The 17,906-nt window shown below is 35.2% G+C and overlaps 1 pseudogene; it reads left to right on the top strand.

The window, feature by feature from the left end:
• The window catches only part of LOC141494072 (polypeptide N-acetylgalactosaminyltransferase 11-like), a 78,648-nt pseudogene that overhangs the window by 39,713 nt on the left and 21,029 nt on the right, over positions 1-17,906 (top strand).

Here is a 17,906-nt window from a genome sequence, read left to right as displayed (position 1 = left end):
GTAACATGGAAGACACTGGCACAGGACCACCCAGCATGCTGTGTTCTCATCAGAGAGGATATATGCTGTCTGAGCAAGGAAGAATTGAAACAACTGAAAGGAAATGTGAGATGCATAAACCTAGAGTAACCACCCCAGGTGTTCACATGGACTTTTGTTCCCAACCTGTGGTAGAGCATTCCAAAGTTGCTTTTGTCTAATCAACCATAATTGTACACACTGTAACTCATCTCTAACATAGTGATTTCATTTTGGTCTTCCTTGATAATGAAGGACAAGAATCAACCAATCAGCACTTAGCCTACTGCTTAGGACAATTTAATAAGCACCCAGCCGATGCTTAATAAATGTTTATTGATGGACTAACTGGCAAGAGTCCAAGGGTGTTCCAAAAAAAGTGCTCTGAGAGATTTGAGGGGCTTCATTATAGAAACAACTCCTAAGTTAATTTGGGATGGAAAAGATTTCAACAGGTGGCTATATGAGCAAGAGTGGAATTGAAGGAATTTCATGAGTGAGGGTTAGTCTCCCTTGGAGATTTTCCACCTCTAGGAACATTGCCAAGAAGGCTGGAGTGTCTTAACAAGCTGGACATGTTGGTCACAGTGGTTGTTTCAGCTTAGGACTTTGAAAAAGCTAGGATACAGGAAAAGGTAAAAACTTATGAAGGTCTTTGGAGTGAAGTAGGGAGGGTATTTATATATGCTAATCCCGTCTTCTCTGGGGAAAACACCATTTCCACAGCTTCTGAAATATAAAATAGTGCTAAAAAATGAGTAGATACTTCCTCCTTTGAAGAAAAGTTATGGGAAATCTGCACAGCATACCAAAAAGCAGATATCATGTTGCCAACACAGGTCCATATAGTCAAAGCTGTAATTTTTCCTGTAGCAATGTATGGATGTGAGAATTAGACTATATATTCCCCAACTGACAAATGGTCAAAAGTTTTGAACAGGTAGTTTTCAAATTAAGAAATTAAAGCTATATATGATCACAGGAAAAATGTTTCAAATCATTACTGAATAGAGAAATGCAAATTAAAATAACCATTAGGTTTTATCTCACATCTATCAGCTTGGCTAAGATATCAAAATAGGGAAGCAATCAATGTTGGAGAGGTCATGGGAGGGTTGGAACATTAATGCACTGTGGGTGGAGTTGTGAATTAATCCAACCATCCTGGAGAGCAATTCAGAGCTATGCCCAAAAAGCATTAAAACTAATAAAATAATTGACCCAACAACACCAATACTAAGCCTATATCCAGAGGAAATCATAAAAAAAATGGAAAAACTCTCACATGTTCAAAAATATTTGTAGCAGTTCTTTTTGTAGTGGCAAAGAATTGGAAATTGAGGAGGTGCTTGTAAATTGGAGAATGACCGAACAAGTTATGATATATGAATGTTATGGAAAACTATTGTTCTATAAGAAATCATGTATGGTCCGACTCTTAAGAAGCATGGAAAGAATTGCACATACTGATGCTGATTGATGGGAACATTCTACAAGAGAACAATTCTTCACATTAACAGCAACATTGTGAGATGATCATCTATGATAGATGCAGCTCTTCCCAGCAGTTCAGAGATCTAGACAATGCTGAGAGACATGTCATGGACAATGCCATTCCCATCCAGAGGGGGGAAAAAAACCAAACTAAAAAAACAGAGTCTGAATGAACACTATGTTCAGACTTTTAAAAAATTTTGCTTATGCTTTTCCTTCTTATACCATAGTTTTCTTTCTTTCCCCTTAGTCCTATTTCCTCATATACAAAATGACTAATATGTAAACATACTAAACACAAATGTACATGTACAACTTTCAGTAGACCATTCTCTGCTGAGGGAAGGGGGTTGGGAATGGAGACTGGAAGAAAATTGTGCAACTTATAAATATGCAAATAGATGAATGTTGAAAAACATTCATAACATGTAATTGAAAATATAAAGTATCAATCAAAAATAGAGTTTGACTATAAGACAAGCTGAATACTTGCAATTTTTGAATTATGATGCTCAATATTTTTGAGATTCCATTGGTCAAGAAGATCAAATCCGTTGATTCCTAAAGAAATTAATTCAATTTATTCATTGAAAGGTCAAATATTGAAGCTGAAACTTACTTAGTCCACATAATGAGAAGATGAGACTCATTAGAAAAGACCCTAATTTGTGAAAGATTGGAAGCAAAAGGAGAAAGGGACAGCAGATAATGAGATGGGTAGATAGAGTAATGGAAACGATGAACATGAACTTTGACAGACATCCATAGATGGTGGAGGATAGAACTTGGTGTGTTGTGGTCCAAGGGATCACTAAGAGCTGGACATGACTGAACAACTGAATGATAACATAATTTAGGGTCTTTGGAAGGTAGATTTTTTTTTTCAGTTCCTACTCCAAAGATCAAGAGACTTTTGTATAGTTTATGTTTTTTCTTTTTTTGTTTCTCAAATTTGAGCCCTATTTACCCATTTATTTTCACTATTCTTTCTTCTCCATCTTTATATAAGCTTTATAACTTAATTAACAAAGTCTTGAGTTATTCATAGCAATTCTCTACTTTGTCATTCTTTGCAACTTAAATTATAATGATCCTCATGGTGGTCTTTGGGCTTAATGCACATCATGAGCATTACAAAGTAAGATGACTAAGTGTCTTATGAAATAATTTTTGTTGTTACCCTTATATACATAATAGGAACCAACTCCATGGGCTTTTTTAGGTGCTTCTTCATGGAAAAACCTATTTAGATTGCTGTTTAGCTACACCTTCCTTATTTTGTTCCTCTACTGTTCTCACAAATGAGTCATAGAACAGGAAAATAAATACTAAAATGTTTGCCACTGCAATGGAAAATGTCCTGTACATTCCCTTTAATTGATGGGGTCCTTTTGGTACTCTTATTTGTAGATTACATTGTTATGATTGCATCAAGCCACAGAAAACTATAGAATTTCCTTAATAAGATTCATACAAAGAATTAACTTTAATACTGGATAAACCAAGTGGAATTAGGATATGCAGTTGCATGCATAGCCCATTGAGCTATCCCACAAGTACATGTAGCATGGACAAGCACTTCAAATAGATGATGAACCTCCCTAGAATTAAAAGGCAGAAGATAAAAGGTGATTTTTCATCACATCTAGACACAGTGTTAGGCAGATCAGAATAGTGCCTCTATGAATACTGATTCTGTGTTGGACCCTCTTTTAATTGACTATAGCGGTAGAAGAGAGAAAGTACATCATTTATGTCCTATGCGATGCTGAGTTGATACAATGTTCTACATAATGCATATGTTTTACATAAAGAAACAGTGGAGGAACACCTCAAATATTATCCTAAATTATTGACAAACATTTGACTGTTTACCCTATGCAATCCACTGTATTCAACCAGGGAGACCAAGGAAGAAGTGTGAGACATAGTTCCTCTTACAGAGAATCACTAGAGGGTTAGCAATGACTGATTCACCCCATCATTACTTTTGATTCTTCTCTGGATCTCCCTCCACACTGATCTTACTTCTGGAGGAAGTGATTCTTTTGGATATTAGTGGGAAGCCTTTAAATGGAATCTGGATGACAATTTATCAGGAGTGTTAAGGACAGAATTCTTGTTCAGGCATCGGTTGGATCTTTAAGGCCCCTTCTAAATCGGAGATGGTGATTCTCTTAACTGATGGGGTAGCTTGCAACTTAGCAACTTTGAGGAGGCTTTGAAATGATTCTGAGATTTACTGAATCAACAGCCTTGTATGGCATCAGATGGTTGACCAGAGAAGTCAATTCTAATTCTGGTGCTGGAATCAATGGTAGAAAATATGAATATATTCCAGGATCTATTAGAATTTACTATGGAATCAGTTGGCTTTAATTGAATAATTGTCAAATGGTACTTGTATCCAAACTAAGATCATAAGGATCTGTCTGGGCCTCAACTCCTTATCTATAAAAATGAAAGAGTTATGGAGGTAATATGAATTTATGTAGTATCTAGTATGTATCAAATGAGATAATAATAATAGGGGTATAAAAAGTTAACTATTATTCTAAGTACTTTGTAAATATTGCCTCATATGTTTCTCACAACTCTTTGAGGTAGGTACTATTAACATTAACATTTTATATTTGAACAAACTGAAGCAGACAGAGGTTAAGTGATTTGCCCAGGGTCACAAAACTAGTGAATATCTGAGGTCAGATTTTTGCTTAAGTCTTCCTGACTCTAAGCCCAGTACTCTAATTACAGTACCAATAGCTGAGATCTCAAGTTCCCTCTCTTTACTCTAAATCTATGATCCAATGAAATATGACCCTCCCATCAGTAGCCACTCTATGATCATAAAAATTGTGCTCTTTGACATGTTTGTGGAGCTTGGAAAAAGAGGTAGGCTGACTCAGAGTAACATCTGCCAAACTGGACTCACACTTTACTACAATTCACCATGGTGAGATTTTACTCAGTAATATTAGTCAGTACTGGCTGTAACCAAAAGCTTAGGGAGAACCCAACTGACCTGCTCCCTGTTCTGCCTACAGAGTATTCCTCTCCTACTTCCAAGTATTTGTATTGTTTGATCCCCATAAATGGAAAACCCTCCCTCCTCACTTTCACCTCTTGGAATCCCTGGTTTCCTTCAAGATTCATTCAAACTTCCCCTTCTTCATGAAGCCTTTTCTAATACCTTCCCAACCAGCTACAAGGGCACCCCCTTCCTCAAACTACTTTGTATTCATTTTGTTTATATGACATATATATATATATGCATATATATATATATATATATATATGTGGATAAGTTATCTCTCCCATTAGAATGTAAGTTTTTTGAGAGTAAGGAATTGTTGTAATTTGATCTTTGTGTCCTATCAGCACAGTTCTTATCTTATAGTAAGCATTTTATTAATATGGATTGATTGATTTATACAGCTCCAAACAAATTAACCTCTCATATTTCCAGTCATCCCGTTGCTATGGCCACTTAGTTCTTAGGAATAATCACATTTAGCTCTCTATGTTGCCATGGGAACTTTGGATGAATCAGACACAGAGCTCACTGCCTGTGTAACTAAACTGGAATATGGCTCAAATTCTTTAAGAGAGTTTTTATATATCTGTGTAAGCTTTTTGAATTGCAATAATTCCATTCAGAAAGAATTTTTGACTAGACATCCCCACATTGGATCTGATTTGTGATTATAGCTTCATTCATATTTAACATTTATTCTGAGTTGTCCATTTGTCTATCTATCTATCTATCTATCTATATATATATATATCTATCCATATATGTGTGTGTGTGTGTAGAGGAATTACAGTAGAGGGTTTCATTAACCACGACACTTTTCAGCTTAAAAACAAATTGGGAGCTTCACACTACCCACAGGACAAAGGTCAAACTTCTGGTCTTGCATTCAAAGTCATCCCACATTTTGCCCCACATTTTTCATCTCCCTCCCTTCCCTAATATGAACTCTGCTCTACCCACTACTTTCCATATGATTTTCCCTAAAGAACTTAAATCCATTCCCACATTATTGCCTTTGTTTTCCTTCCATGTAAAATACTCTTTTCTCTCTATCCTGCTTGAAATTATTTCTGCCATCTAACCAGTTCCATTCATCCTTCAAGCCCTTGTTCAAATCTTCCAATTTCATCCATTGCTGAGTTCCCATAGAGCAGAAATGGCCTTGCTTTTATGTTTGTATCCCCAGCTCTTGGCACAGTGCTTTGCAAATAATATTTGATATATTTTTTCATTCATTGATTCATTCCATCCTCTAAGAAACCTCCTTTGATTATGGTGATTTCTCCCTTCTAGAGTATAGCACTTATATCACACCATTTAGACTTCATTCTGTGTATCATTAATATTCCTGATTGTTTTATTTGTATTAGACATTGTTATAACTAAATTATGAACTCTTTGAGAGCAAGGACCTATCAAGCTTCTTTTGTTTTTCTCACAGCTTCTAGAATAGTGTCACAGCATACAGTTTGTCCTGTAGGATATCTTGAGCAATACTCTAATTATTTAATTGATACAGATCCCTTGTCTTTCAAGACCTAACACAATTCCTATTTCAACCTCCTCTATTCCAATCCACTTTGGCTTTTTCCCTGTAGCTCTAGGGTACTTATTGTTTGTACTATTTTTGCACTTAAAATTAATAGCATATCATTTTGTATTATTATTCCTGTTATTTAACTGTTGCAAACTCCTTGAATACAGAAGTTATGTCTTATATTTCTCTTCAACTCTTACAATACCAGAGTTCCTTGAGGGAAGTTAATTGTTTTTAACTTTCTTTGTATCCCCAACACTTAGCATAGAGTCTGACACATATCAGACACTTATTATATGTTTATTTATTTGTTGATAATGCTGAACATATAGCAGGTGTTCAAGAATGCTCATTGAATCTAATTATATTCTAAAGTGGGTATTTTAGATTGAAGGAGTAGTAATATCCAAGTTGAATGTTATTAGGCTCTACTAGACTTTTGGTTTTATGTTCCTAGAAAAAGTTCTTGTGTTCTTAAACAGCCACCATGAGGTGAAAAAAAATGTGACTATAGTCCTTATTGTTTGCAATCCAAAAAAGACACAACATGGTGTTGTGCCCTCTAAATGATGCAATCAGTGCTTACACTCACAAGTATAAGCCATCTCCTACCCTTTGTGTAGGGTTCTCCTGGAATCTACATTTTATATGGGAGCTTGTCCTTTCATCCAATTTACCAGAATCAAAAGGAACTGCTGCATCAATAAAGTAAGACATCTCTTAATAGATAGAAAACTATTTTGTACTTTATAGAAGAGTATGAACTATTTATTGTGGAGGAAATTCCTTTATTTTCTTGTGCTTAAGTACAAAGACTAAAGAGTATTAGAATTTCAAATGGGTTGCTACTTTTGAAATTCTTTCTGTACGTCTTTTCCAGAGAGATTCAGTGACCTAACACTTGATGGCCACTTGGAAGGTTTTAATTCTCTGCACATTTAATTCAAGATGAACATTATGTGAAACAAGGATGCCTATTATCACCACTACTATTCAATATTGTATTGGAAATGTTAGCTTCAGCAATTAGAGAAGAAAAAGAAATTGAAGGAATTAGAATTGGGAAGGAAGAGACAAAACTCTCACTCTTTGCAGATGACATGATGGTATACCTAAATAATTCCAAGAAACCATCTAAAAAACTACTGGAAACAATTAGCAATTTTAGCAAAGTTGCAGGATATAAAATAAACCCTCATAAATCCTCAACTTTTCTTTTTATAACTAGCAAGATACAGCAGGAAGAGCTAGAAAAAGAAATCCTATTCAAAGTAACCCTGGACAATATAAAATCCCTGGAAGTCTATTTGCCAAGGCAGACTCAGAAACTTTTTGAAAACAATTATAAAATACTTCTCACACAGACTAAATAAGATTTAAATACCTGGGCAAACAACTGCTCATGGTTAGGTGGAGCTAATATAATAAAAATGACAATTCTACCAAAACTAAACTACCTGTTTAGTGCCCTACCAATCAAAATTCCAAAAAATTACTTTAATGAGTTAGAAAAAGTTGTATGTAAATTCATATGGAGAAATAAAAAGTCAAGAATTTCCAGGGATTCAATGAAAAAAAGTGCAAAAGAAGGTGGCTTAGCCCTACCTGATCTAAAATTATATTATAAAGCATCAGTCATCAAAACTGTCTGGTATTGGCTAAGAAATAGAGTGGTGGACCAGTGGAATAGACTAGGTACAATAGCAGGAAATTATTATAGTAATATGCTGTTTGATAAACCCAATCCAGCTATTGGGATAAAAACTCTCTCTTTGATAAAAACTGCTGGGAAAACTAGAAGTTAGTATGGAAGAAACTTAGATTAGATCAATACCTCACACCCTATAAGATACAAATGGATACAGGATTTAGATATAAAAAACAATATTATAAGCAAAGAAGATCAAAGAGTAGTTTATCTGCCAGATCTATGGAAAGGGAAGCAGTTTATGACTAAGGAAGAGATGGAGAACGTCACTAAAAACAAACTAGATGATTTTGATTGCATTAAATTAAAAGGCTTTTGCACAGACAAAACCACTGTAACCAAGATCAAAAGAAATGTAGTAAACTGGGAAACAATCTTTACAACTAATGTTTCTGACAAAGGACTCATTTCTAAAATATACAGAGAACTGAGTCAAAATTTTTTTTTAAAAAAAGCCATTCCCTAATTGACAAATGGTCAAAGGATATGCAAAGGCAATTTATAGATGAAGAGATCAAAGCAATCCCATAGTCATATAAAAAAAATGCTCTAAATCATTACTTATTAGAGAAATGCAAATTAAAGCATCTCTGAGGTAGCACCTCACACCTCTCAGACTGGCCAATATGACCAGAAAGGACAATGATCAATGTTGGAAGGGTTGTGGGAAATCTGGTACACTAATACATTCTTGGTGGAGCTGTTACTCATCCAACCTTTCTGGAGAGAAATTTGAAACTATGCCCAAAGGGCAATAAAAAGAGCATACCCTTTGATCCAGCAATACCACTACTAGGTCTATACACTAAAGACATGATGAAAAAGGGTAAAAACATCACTTGTACAAAAATATTCATAGCAGCCCTGTTTGTGGTGGCAAAGAATTGGAAATCAAGTAAATGTCCTTCAATTGGGGAATGGCTTAACAAACTGTGGTATATGTGTGTCATGGAACACTATTGTTCTATTAGAAACCAGGAGGGACAGGATTTTAGGGAAGCCTGGAGGGATTTTCATGAACTGATGCTGAGTGAGATGAACAGAACCAGAAAACCACTTTACACTATAACAGCAACATGGGGACAATGATCAATCTTGATGGACTTGCTCATTCATCAGTGCAACAATCAGGGACAATTTGGGGCTCTCTGCAATGGAGATTACTCTCTGTATCCAGAGAAAGAACTGTGGAGTTTGAACAAAAACCAAGGGCTATTACCTTTAATTTAGGGAAAAAACTGATATCTTATTTTCTGATCTTGCTATCTCCTATACTTTGTTTCTTCCTTAAGGATATAATTTCTCTCTCATCACGTTCTATTTGGATCAATGTATACCATGGAAACAACATAAAGACTGACAAATTGCCTTCTGTGGGCAATGGGGGGAGGGAAGTAAGATTAGGGGGAAATTGTAAAAAAAAGAAATAAAATCTTTAAAAAAAGATGAACATTATGCTTCAAAATATTGATGATATTGTATGCCATCTAATTTCACTAATGTATGAATAACTGTTAAAGCATCGATCAAGACAAAGAAAAGACTATTGAATCCAACTCTATGATTTTATAGATGAGGAAATTAATGCATAGAGAGAATAAGTGATCTGCCCAGGATCACATGACTAGTGTCTGAGACAGGATTTGAACTCAGATATTCATGACTTCAAGTATGGTATTCCCTTCACCATGTCACCTTTTTTGGATCTCATATTCAGGTTCATATGACATATTTATCCAATGAATTATATGGAACTGTTGCTATAATTTTGCACAGAAGGTACATCTTGTCAAGGTCAAAGAACTTTTCACCAAGTTGCTATGATGAGAGTTTGGATTGAAATTAATATGACTTTCTTAATTCTTTGAAAATTTTGTTTTTAATATGTTCACACACAGACATACACGTATGTCTCTCTGTCTGTTTGTCTGTCTATCAGTCTCTGTCTGTGTGTGTGTATGTATAAAACAAACCAAATTTAATTTGCTGTTAATTCTTGCTTTAAATGGCTAAATGCTTACACTCTCAAGTTTGTGATTTCTCTGTTACTTAAAGCTTGTGATAGAAATAACTTCTCCTGGATGCTATAAAAAGCAAAGCACTTTTTAGCTGATGAAATTGCTAGGGGGCAACCTTGGCTAAGTAACACCTAAGCTATATGTAGATTTAAGCCAAATACCAGAGGAATGGGATCAGGAATATTTTCTTTTAAAAAAAATAGCAAAAGAGATATTGCACAAGGGAAAAGTCATCTATATCCATATGGCATTGGTCAAGGACCTTTCTGTCTTCCAAGAAAAAGATTTTGCATCTTTCCTTATAGGAATATGAGATCTCAGCCCTCAAAAACTGCATTTTTTTTCTTTCCTTCTCATAAACTTCCCTCTTCCTGTTAACTGAGAGAAGGAAAGGAGTCAATCTGTAATGATTCTAGGTTAACTTCCAACCCAGAAAACCAAGTTTATGCTAAGAAAGCTATTGACAACTAGCTAAAGCAGGATGAATCATTTATTATCCTCTAGGATAATTCTAATCAAGATATATATTAAGATGAGGTTTATTAACAACTATAAAAGAAGAGGTTAAAAGAAAGCTAAGGATAACTGAGAAACTTGACTGTATTATATTTTATGCTCTACCCCCATCCCTTCCTGTTACTTTTTGAGAATGGGGAAGAAGGCAAAAGAGGGAGAGAGGGAATATTGTAATATAGAAGTGAAAGTAGAAGGGCAAGATTGAGTTTGTAAAGAAGAAGGGGGGAGGGGAAGAGAAAAACCATCTTCTCTAGTAATTAATAAAACATGGGTATTAACTCTTTGAGCAATAGGGGTTTTTTGTAAATGTTTGTATCCTTCTTTGGGTAAGTATACTAAAATTTTTTAAAACTTTCTGTGCTGTTTTTTAGGCATAACTTTTCTATAGAGATTATCTGATCCAAAAATGGGAGTGGGGGAAGAGTAATTAAAGACTCTGAGAATGTTAAAAAAAAATTTAATTTTTATTGTTATTTTAAAAAGATAAACTCATTTAATTATAAATCAAGAATGGGGAACACAAAAATGTCTGTGTGTGTGTGTGTGTATGTGTGTGTGTGTATTTGGTGTGTGAGGGTCTGTTCCATTCAATCAGTTTAAGGAAGAAAAACTTAGGAGGCAATATAAGAGACAAAAGGTACATTGTACTGGATCCTAGCATCTGGGGCAGTAACAGAAAATCCAGGCTTACCAATGTTCAAAGCAGTAACTATGGTGTCAGGCAAATACTAGGTTCAAGCAGCTAGATTGTCAAATCGACCTTGTTGAAATAGGACCAAGGATAGCTCCTTAGGAATTGTGTCAGTAGATGTTTCTCATTCTGAAGCAGTACCTGCAGAAGTGAAGATAATTTTAATTAAATGCTGAAGGACTATGAAAGAGCTACCATGTGATACCTTTGTCACAACTTAAATTTTTTTATGTTGTGGATTTCAAAGTATTATCACCTTTTGTAATTTTCATTAGAAATGATTATTAGTTTATTATAATTTCTCATTAAGCTTCAAAATTTGGTTCATTGTTCATTGTGTTGTTTTTCTGCTGCCACTACATCTAACTTAAGTTAAGAATTGTTTTAGGGGTGGCTAGGTGGCGCAGTGGATAAAGCACTGGCCCTGGACTCAGGAGTACCTGAGTTCAAATCTGGTCTCAGACACTTAATAATTACCTAGCTGTGTGGTCTTGGGCAAGCCACTTAACCCCATTTGCCTTGCAAAGACATAAAAAAAAAAAGAATTAACTGTTTTAGCTAGTTGTCAAAAGTCTCCTTGGCATAAGCGTGGCTTTCTGAGTTTGGGCCTAATTTAGAATTGTGATTCCTTTTCTTCTCTCATTAAACAGGAAGAAGGATATGGAGGAGGGAGAAAAGATGCAGCTTTATGTGCCCTACTTTATCTGTGAGAGGATGAAGACTTTTCTCTTTCTGCTACCTTAACCACTTTTCACAAAAGGACTTTTACTGTGACAGAAATATTCCCATAATGTCATCAAATTACTTCTACAAAAACATGATATTTTGACAGAATTATAAGGGATGGTTCAATAAGGCAGATATCTTAAATACTATTGAAGTAATGATGTTAGTGGATTTTGGTTATAGTATATTAAAGATATTGTGAAATGATTTTGGTTGGGTAAATAATTATGCAGTTTAAAGTTATATTGAATGATTCACTTTTGGGACAGAGCCAAGATGGCAGTGTGAAATTGGAAAGTTCCTGGATGTTTTCCCAAAACAACTTTAAATGAAAACTTAAACAGACCCTAAAGCTATAGATCCTACAAAGAAAAAGAGTGAAATAAATTCTCAACTCAAGATATCATGAAAGAACTTCAATAGGTCTACCTCACCTGGGTAAAAGGGGAATGGAGAACAGTATAGACTGGAGAGCTAGAAAGCTGGCTGGAGACTCTTAGCCATAGGGAAGGTCAGGTCAAGGTGCAGAAAGCTAGCATTGCAGCAAGTAAGCATTGAGTGTCCCAACCCATCTTAGAAGACTAAATTCAGGCCCTGGAAATGCTGGTGGAACAGATAGCACTGGGTTGGGGTACCCTAACACAGGGAACAAATTGCTGCCTAGGCAATCTCATAGGCAAGCAGAGAGACAAGACTACTCTAAAGGAGGAAACAAACTACTGCATAGGCAATTCCTAGGCAAACAGAAAGTCAGATAACCTACATAATGCCAAGGGCAAGTGACAAACTAGGGACCAGATCCTGGCCCCAACACAAAAAAGCTGGGGATTAAGCTCCCTGTGCCCCAGAAGCAGAGCTCAACTATCAAAATGAACTAAAAAACTCCAAAAAAGCACTAACCATAGAAAGCTACTATTCTGATAGGGATGATAAAAATACCATCTCAGAAAAGTAGTGACAAAATGCCTACATGTGAAGCCTCAAAGGAATTTATGAAGTACCCTCAAACCCAAAAAATACTTTTGGAAAAGCTCAAAAATTATTTTAAAAACAAAAGGGAGAGAAAATAAAAAGGGAGAAAAGAATTGAAAGCCATGAAGAATTATGAAAAATTGACTGAAGAAATCAACTCCTTTAAAAGTAAAATGACTAACTAGAAGAAGAATGTGACTTGTCAAAAAGTAAAATTAACCAGCTAGAAAAGGAAATATGAAAGCTAACTGAAGAACATAAAACTCTAGAAATTATAATTAGACTAATGGAAATGACTCCTTGAGATACCAAGATTTCATCAACAAAACTAAAAGGTTGAAAAAATAAAAGAAAATGTAAAATACCTTAGGGAAAAAAAGACCAATCTGGAAAATTTATCCAGGAGAGATAATTTACAAATTATGGTCTACCCAGAAAGCTTCAATCAAAAAAGATCCTGAAAAAAATCTTGCAAGAAATTAAGATGAAAACTACCCTAACATCCTGGAACAAGAAGAGAAAATAGTCCTTGAAAGACTATCTCTAGAAAAAGATTACAGAATAAAAACTAAAAGGAATATTGTAGTCAAATTTCTGAATTCTCAGCTAAAGAAGAAAATACTACAACCAGCCAAAATGAAGCAATTTAAATACCAAAGAACCACAGTCAGGATTATTCAGGACTTATCAGCATCAATGTTAAAGGATTGCAGGATTGAATATGATATTCCAAAGGGCAAAGGAACATGGATTACAACCAAGAATCAACTATCCTGTAAAATCCAGCATATTTTTAAGGGAAAATATGGATTTTCAATGAAGTAGAAGCTTTTCAAAATTCTGTGAGAAAAAGATCAGAGTTGAACAGAAAATTCGATCTTCAAAGACTGAAAAAATGCATGAAAAGGAAAATGGGGGAAAATGTTAGTCAATAACATTAAACTGTGTACATCCCTAAACAGAAAGACATCACTTGTAATTCTTGGGATTTCTTCTTTTAGTCTAGATAAAAGAAGCTTACTTAGAGAGAAGATATGAGTATAGATTGATCATGAAAGTGATGATGCTTTAGCTGATACTTTAGCTCATGAGGGTTGAATATAGTTGGAGGGAGTGGGTATAAATTGATCTTGAAGTGATTTTGCTTTACAGGATACTTTAACTCCTGAGAGATGTATTTCTATTGGGACAGTTAGAGGGAGTTCCTTAGAGGATGTAATTATAAATGGATCATGAAGTGATTTTGCTTTACTTGATACTTTAATTTAGTGTACTTGGTGTGAATATAAATGAATCATAAAATGATATTTTTATGTTGTATTTTAGCTCATGAGAATTGTATTTCTATAGAATGTACTTAGAGGGAATGGTACAAATTGATCATAATTTGATGATGCTTATGGCTCTTGAGAATTGTGTTTCTAATGAGACAGTTGAAAGGAGTGTACATGGACAGAGGCTATGGGTATGAAGTGACTATGAGGTATTGATGCTTATGAATCAATTAGTCAATCAATATCACTCAGTCAGACCTTGAAAATTGTACTTCTATCAGGACAGATAAAAAGAGTATATCTTCACAGAGGCTTTGGGTATAAGAAAACTTTAAAACAATACAGGAAAAGAATTATATTAGGAGAAGCCAATGCATTAGAGAGGCAACAGGTAGAATCAAAGCATTGGTGAGAAGGGATAGGGCTAAAAGAAAGAGAAAAGTACAAACAGGATAATATAGGATGGAGGGAATACAGAGGTAGTAATCATAACTGTAAATGTGAAAGGGATGAACTCTTCCATAAAATGGAAGTGCATGGCAGGTTAAAAAATAGAATACTACAATATGGGGTTTACCAAAAACCCATTTGAAGCAGAAAGATACACACAAGCTAAAGGTAAAAGACTGACTGGAACAGAATATATCATGCTTCACTTGAAGTAAAAAAAAAAGTCAGGGTAGCAATCCTGATCTCAGATAAAGCAAAAGATCTCATTTAATGAGATAAGAAAGGAAGCTACATCTTCTTAAAAGTCACCATAGGCAATGAAGTAATAGAATTATTATTATTATTGTTATATTAAATATATATAATTTGATATAATACAATAAATTGGTATATAATAAATATATACATGTACTAAGTAGTATAGCATTAGAGAAGAAGTTAAACAACTTATAGAGAAATATTGACAGCAAAACTATAATAGTGCGGGACTTTGACCTCCCTCTCTCAGAATTAGATAAATCAAATTACAAAATAAACAAGTAGGTAGTTCATAAGGTGAATATAATTTTAGACATTTTGGATATGATAGATCTCTGGAGAAAATTTGTTTTCTTGTTGGTGAAATATAATAAAATTTGTACTACTCTCCTCACAATGTTGTGAGGGAATTTCTTAGTAAATCTTGAAATACTAATAATAAACATTTAAAGTATCCAAGACCCTAAGGGGATGGCAGTGCTATCACTCAAAGATAGGGGATGAAATAAAGTCAGATGTTTTTTCCTGTCCTAGGATTGGATGTTAATTAGATTGCTTATATAAATGTGAATGTTACTGAGAATAATTTCATATACAAGTTTTAGCATGCATGGCATAGGTTGACTACCTTAAAAGGATTCCCTTTTAAATTTTATTTTAAGTTGCTTAATTCTCTTTTTTTTAAAGATTTTATTTCTTTTGAGTTTTACAATTTTCCCTCAATCTTACTTCCCTTCCCCCACCCCCCCACCCCGCAGAAGGCAATTTGCCAATCTTTACATTGTTTCTATGGTATACATTGATCCTAATTGAATGTGATGAGAGAGAAATCATATCCTTAAGGAATAAAGATAAGAAATAGCAAGATCAGACAATAAGATATCAATTGTTTTTTTTCTAAATTAAAGGTAATAGTCCTTGGTCTTTGTTCAAACTCCACAATTCTTTCTCTGGATACAGATGGTATTCTCCATTGCAGATAGCCCAAAATTGTCCCTGATTGTCACACTGATGGAATGAGTGAGTCCATCAAGGTTGATCATCACCCCCATGTTGCTGTTAGAGTGTACAATGTAGCTCCTTCCTTTCCTTCTGTTAGTTCCCCTTTTTCTCCCCCTCCCTGTCTCTGTCCCCCCTCCCTTTTCCCCTTTTTAATACTTGAAAGGTAAGATGTTTTTTAAGTTAACTGAGTATGTGTGTAAGTTAACTTCATTTATTTATTTATTTATTCATGCATACATTCATTCATTCATTCATTTATTTGTTTGTTTGTTTATTTCTTTATTTATTTGTTAGGTTTTTGAAAGGCAATATGGTTAAGTGGCTTACCCAAGGCCACACAGCTAAGTAATTATTAAGTGTCTGAGGCCCGATTTGAACTCAGGTACTCCTGATTCTAGGGCTGGTACTCTATCCACTGTGCCACCTAGCTGTCCCTGTGTAAATTAACTTTAAGCCAAGTCTGATGAGAGGAAGATTCAGGTGTTTCTCATCTCCTCCCTTCTTCCCCTCTATTACCATAGGTCTTTTGTACCTCTTATATAATGAGATTTACCCCATTCAATCCCCTCCATCTTCCCATCTCCTTCCTGTTCCCCCTTTTAAGGAGGCAGTGTTTTAAAATCATTCTATCTGAGTTATAGGAAATCCTGAGTATTCATCACTTCTGGCTAAGTATACTCTCTCTAATAGAGTTACAATTCTTCAGGATTATTAGAATCTTTCTCCCAAATAGGGTTATAGCCAGTTTTATCCCATTGGATAGCAGTCTCATGGATAAGTCATGAGTGTCCATCACTTCTGGCTAGGCATATTCTCTGTTAGAGCTACAATTCTCAAGAGTTATAAGAATCTTTTTTTTCATGCTGGGATATAGCCAGTTTCATTTTATTGGATAGCCATTCTTTTTTCTTTACCCCCTTTTTTAACCTTTTCATGTATCTCTTGAACCTCCTGTTTGATGTCCAAATTTTCTATTTAGTTCTGGTCTTTTCATCAGGAATTGTTGGAAGTCTTCCATTTCATTAAATGCCCATCTTTTCCCCTGAAAGAGAAGGCTCAGCTTTGCCGGATAGTGGATTCTTGGCTGCATTCCAAGCTCCCTTGCTCTTCAGAATATCTTGTTCCAAGCCCTTCCATCCCTTAATGTTGATGCATCCAGGTCCTTCATAATCCTTATTGTGGCTCCTTAATATTTAAATTGTTTCTTTCTGGATGCTTGCAGGATTTTCTCTGCTATCTGATAGTTCTGGAATTTGGCCACAACATTCCTTAATGTTTTCATTTTAGGATCTCTTTCTGGAGGGGATCAATGTATTCTTTCAATAACTATTTTGCCCTCTAGTTCCATGATATCATGGCAATTTTCCATCACTAAATCCTGTAATATTAAGTCCAGGCTTTTTTTTCTCTTCAATGTTTCCATGAAGTCCTATAATTCTCAGGTTGTCCCTTCTTGATCTATTCTCGAGGTCAGTGGTTTTGGTGAGGAGGTATTTTACATTTTCTTCTATTTTCTTCTACTTTTTGGTTTTGTTTAACAGACTCTTGCTATCTCATGAAGTCATTAGTTTCCACAGACTCCATTCTTTTTTTTTAGAGAAGAATTTTCTTCATTTACCTTTTGCAACCCCTTTTCCAATTGGTCAATTCTATTTTTGTAAGAGTTTTCCATTTGACCAATTGAGGTTTTGACAGAATTGTTTTCTTGTTGCAAGGTGTTAATTTTCTCTCTCAAGTTTTCCAATTGATTTTTTAAACTCCTTCCTTATTTCTTCAAGGAATTCTTTCTGTGCTGGAGAACAGATCATATTCTCCTCAGAGGTTCTAGTTCTCTCTGAGTGTCTTTTCCTTCCAAGAATTTTTCTATGGACCCTCCTTTGCACTGGCTTTTCTTCATTCTCCTGAGACCTTGTGTTGGGGAGAGGCTGGTTCACAGAGATTTGGTGTTGGGATCCCTAAAGGCTTTATTCACTGAGTGTAATATCAACTGGCCAGCTGGGGCTTTACTCACTGAGTGTCATTTCTCCAGCTGGCCAGTAGGGGGTGCTGGTTGCTGTCTCTGAAGTGTCTGTGACCTTGATTGAGGCCTTCTCCCTTGGCCTGGAGGGAGTGGTTGAAACCGTTAAATACTTTTGCCTTTGTTCAATAATCGGCCACATCCTAGGGTGAGGCAATCACTCTCCTTATTGTCAGCTGAGGTGGTTCTGC

This window comes from Macrotis lagotis, chromosome 7 (genome assembly GCF_037893015.1).
Source record: "Macrotis lagotis isolate mMagLag1 chromosome 7, bilby.v1.9.chrom.fasta, whole genome shotgun sequence".
NCBI classification, from domain to species: domain Eukaryota; kingdom Metazoa; phylum Chordata; class Mammalia; order Peramelemorphia; family Peramelidae; genus Macrotis; species Macrotis lagotis.
The sequence above is the reverse complement of the archived record's forward strand: the minus strand, read 5'-3'. Positions and strand labels throughout refer to the sequence as shown.